At 38.5% G+C, this 4904-nt stretch overlaps 1 pseudogene; it reads left to right on the forward strand.

Annotated features, from left to right (window-relative positions):
• Positions 1-2557: 2557 nt before the first annotated feature.
• On the forward strand, positions 2558-4704 carry LOC119507710 (annotated as a pseudogene).
• Positions 4705-4904: the final 200 nt, after the last annotated feature.

Genomic DNA, 4904 nt, shown 5'->3' on the forward strand with positions numbered 1-4904 from the left:
TCCCCTTATTATATGGCATAAGCTGTTTTGTTCATTTTGCTGTATTTCAGCTAAAGGAAATAAATTTTAAGAGTTAATGTCACCCAAAGTCTTGTATCCTATTCTGGAGAGATTTAGTGCATTACCAGTTGTACGCTGCACAGTGGACTATTGTTAAGTGAAATATTGTTATTGTTCTCTACTTAGAGATAAAGTATGGTTTTAGGTGATGTGTATAACTGCCAAGTTGTCAAGGGGCCGACTGTGATGGTTAGATTCATGTGACAACTTGGCCAGGTGATAGTACCCAGCTGTCTGGTCAAGTAAGCACTGGCCTAACCATTGCTGTGAGGATGTTTGTGGCTGGTTAATAAACCAACAGGCTGGTTTATTAAATCATCAGTCAATTGGCTGCAGCTGAGACTGATGACGTCAATGAAGGGCATGTCTCCCATAATGAGAGAATGCAGTTGGCTGGATTTAATCCAATCAATCATTTGAAGACTTTTAAGGAAGACAGATAGAGGACTTTCACTTCTTTGGCTGCCCAGCGAAGTGTTTCCTGAGGAGTTCGTCGAAATTGCCAGTTCATTTCCTGAGGAGTTCATTGGACGTCTTCATTGGAGTTGCCAGTTTGCTGCTTGCCCTATGGAATTTGGACTCATGCATACCCACAGTAGTGTGAGACACTTCTATAAATCTTATATTCATAGATATCTCTCATTGATTCTTTTTCCTTAGAGAACCCTAACTAATACACCATTTCGTTTGGAAATTGTGGTCTAGCAGAACAATCCTGTGCTGAAAGGGACTGTGTGTTACCATGACATCATCCTTCCAAATGCTAATGAACTCTTTTCCTGATTTTCTGTATCCATACCTCTGTCCACATCCACTGTCATTTACAGAATGCCTGCCAGACCGACACCTTTAAAAATGTGCATTTTAAGAACTACAATCATTAAGTCTATATCTTTGGAAGAGTCACTTTTATTATTATTATTAATTGAACTGTAATCCAGATTAAATAATTCCCATTCATTTAACTTTGCAAGAGTCACATTTAGTAGCATTTATAAAGTCTGAAAATACTTCCAACACTGTGCTTGGATTTAGTAGTATTGTGCTTCAGGCCTCTTAAGTGTAATAGGTCTGTTAAATTAGCTGCTGCTTCTTAGAATAACAGCCAAGATGATGACAAGTTCTACATCTGTGCAGTTCCTCTTATTTCCAATCTTTGAATATAGACTAAATTAATGCCTTCTGATTAGATGGCCCTATTAGTTTTACTAGATCTACGACACTGATCAACATGTCCAGAGTCTGGGTTTTTGGAAGCTCTCATTCTGAGTTCATTGTTCATATTACCTGCACATCATTTGGGGGATCTTTTATGAAGAACTGTTCAGTTGTGCTTTGAAGGTAATCTCTTTTAGATATCAGTAAGCAAATTTGATAGCCGGGATGAAATTACAGTCAGTGACCCAGGGGTGCACTTTTTGCAGGGTCTAGAGTAGAGTCGGTGCTCCTTCAAACAGACCAACTTCTTAGTAGGGATATACGAGGAATTCTAACTTACTCTGGATTTACTCTGGGATTCATTCATATGCAGAGCTTAGACTTTCTTTCATTGTGCACATTTAGAGGGACTATGTTGATTTGTAGATGAAAGGAGGAAAAGTAACATAAATTGCGTGAAAAGTTCACAGATTAAGTTGCCCAGAACTGATGAGTGCTTGGAACACTGAATTTATGTCTCTGCCCTGTGCTCTACAGCCCCTGCCTCCCACCTGGCATGCCCTTTACATGTTTAAAAAGATGTCATGACCTTCTGCCACTGCTTTAGTCCTTGAAGTCAGTGAGAAAACATTGGTGCAAGTCTTGTAGTCCTCCCCTGACTGCTGAATTAAAGGAAAATGTATTTGAGCTAAGATCAGGCTTATAAATGACTGCCTTAAAGCTACCAGCAAATATTTTCCTATTTCTTTTGGAGCTTTTTTTTTTTTTCATTATCCCAGTCATGTTTTTGCATGTTGGCAATAGAATGTGATTAAGGAAGTATTCTTGTTTACTTTCCTAAATAAATTCTTATTTATTTTTCTCCAGAATTGTCATAATGAGTGAGTCAGAATATGGCCACAAGTTTTAGGTTGATGCCATTTTCAAGTGGCCATTTTCATGAATTCACAGGAGCTTATCCTTACCTAAATTTACAGACTTAAAGAGGAAGACTATTCTCCATGACAATACTATTCTGTCCCTGCATATTGATGAGAAGAACATGTTGGAATGTGGATTCTCATGGAAATTTCTTAGCATTATACAAAATTCACATCAGAAATTTATGTAAACTCTGAGTCAAAGCTACTCAGAGGTTAAATGATCATGGCACAAGCTACACAGTTTAAATCTGGACAAAGTGACATTTGCTGCTGAGAGTGAGGAAGAAAGCAAACCACTTTCAAGGTGGGATACTAAAGTGATTCAAGCACCTGGGTTGCCAGTACAAACCAACTGAGGAAGGAGCTAAGCATAGTCATAGTTGTAGCACACTAAAAAGGAAGAATAATCTGGGGAAATGCTGAATCAACTGAGACAGGATTATGGAAATCAAGGAAGGAAAAACCCAAAAAAGTTTCTAAGAGCCAAAGAAGAGAAAAAAGAAATGCCAGATCTGAGTTCAGTTCCAGGTAAGTTAGGTAGTAGCAAGAGTTTTTTAAATTTTGCTGCTCATGAGAATCATCCACAGTGAGTCTCATAAATACAGACTCTAAGGCCTTAACTGTGAGATGCTAAATCTGAATCTCTAGGGTAGGTTCAAAAATATCAGTGCTTTTAAAAAACATCTGCAGGTTATTCTGATGCACAAAAAATGTTTGTGAACAACTGGAATCGGAACATCCAGAACTCTCAAGAGTATTAGGTTATTAAAACATTCTTCTGAAGAAACAAACAGTGCTTTTCATGAACATGTCACATCATCCAGATAATAGTTTGTTCCAGGGTTTGCTAGAAGCAGTGTGAGTATGTACATTATGGGGATCAAGCTATGAATATGGGGAAGTTTGGAAATCACAATTACAAACTGTCCTGTCTAACCTTCAATTATTAAGTCTCACAATGCTTTCAATTGTGAGAATAAACTGAATTGGACTTAAGGGTCAGAAAATAAGTTTTGGTTATTTGTTCTGCACTAACCAGTTTGTGATCTTAGGCAAGTCATTTAACCATTTAAACCTTTTTTTTAAGTTTAATCATAATTTTTTTGTGTGTGGAATATAACATATATACATGGAAGTGATAACTTCCCAAGTGCAATTTAACAAATAGTTAGAGATCAAATTTCAAAGAATGTTGTGGGTTACAGTTCCACAGTTTCAGTTATTTCTTTATTGTGAAATATAGCATATATGCACAAGGGAAATAACTTTCAAAGTACAATTTAACAAGCAGTTATATAGGAAATTTCCAAAACTGTTATGAGTTACAGTACCATTGTTTCAGTTATTTCCTATATAACATATATACAAAAAGATGAAAACTTTCAAATTACAATTTAACAAGTAGCTATAGAGTAAATTTCAAAGAATGCTATAGGTTACAGTTCCATCATTTCAGTTCTTTCCTTCTGGCTACTCCAATACCCCAGCAACAAAGAAAAAGAAAATTATATAGAGATTCAGTATTCATAATCCTTTGCTAATTTCCATCTTGTCTTTTGCTACCCCTTCCTGTAGTTTAATCACTTTTCTGATCTTCAGGAATGTCTAGGGAGTGACCACTGAAACTTGTTCATGTTGAAAAGGGGTGTCAACATTATGGGAAAAGGGGACACATCTTGAAGAGGCTATTGCCTCTGAGTTTGGGGACTTAGCTGGTGTAGGAGCTCTCTGGAGGATTTAAGCTTCTGAAGAATAAACATAGTGAGTGAAACTTTTATAGAGTCTCAGATAGGGACCTGGATAATCTTTAGGGTTTTGGGGACTACTATTGATTTGGGCTTATCATACTGTGGCCATTTGACATATTTGCTGAAGCATATATAGGAGTAATGTCCAGGAAAGTCTCTCAACTCTATCTGAACTCTCTTAGCTACTGAACCCTTATTTTGTTGACTTTCTTTTTCCCGCTTTGGTCAAAAAGACATTCTCCCTCTTTCCAGCCAGCACCATGCTGTGGGCATCTCCCAGGACAACTGGCACAAGTACCGCAAGACTGGGGGCAAGAGAAGACCTTACTGCAAGAAGCGGAAGTATGAGCTAGGATGCCCAGCTGCCAACACAAAGATTGGCCCCTGTCGCATACACAGTTAGGGTGTGAGGAGGCAACAAGAAGTACCATGCCCTGAGGCTGGATGTGGGAAACTTCTCCTGGGATTCTGAGTGTTGTACTCAGAAAACAAGGATCATTGATGTTGTCTACAATGCATCCAAAAATGAGCTGGTCTTCATCAAGACCCTGGTGAAGAACTGTGTTGTGCTCATTGACAGCACACCGTACCCGGCAGTGGTATGAGTCCCACTATGCTCTGCCTCTGGGCCACAAGAAGGGGACCAAGCTGACTCCTGAGGAGGAAGAAATTTTAAACAAAAAATGATCAAAGAAAATTCAGAAGAAATACTATGAAAGGAAAAAGAATGCCAAGATCAGCAGTCTTCTGGAGGAGCAGTTCCAGCAGGGCAAGTTATTGTATGCATTGCTTCGAGGCCAGGCCAGTGTGGCTGAGTGGATGGCTATGTGCTAGAAGGCAAGGAGCTGGAGTTTCATCTGAGGAAAATCAAGGCCCAGAAAGGCAAATAATTCCTCTCTCCCATCCTAGCTCATGTAATAAAGGTTTGTTCTATGTTTGTGGTGTCTGAAAAAAAAAAAAAAAAAAAGGCATTCTCAATCCCTCGATACCAGGGTCAAACTCATTCCTGGAATCT

Source organism: Choloepus didactylus, chromosome 13 (assembly GCF_015220235.1).
Source record: "Choloepus didactylus isolate mChoDid1 chromosome 13, mChoDid1.pri, whole genome shotgun sequence".
Taxonomy (NCBI): Eukaryota; Metazoa; Chordata; class Mammalia; order Pilosa; family Megalonychidae; genus Choloepus; species Choloepus didactylus.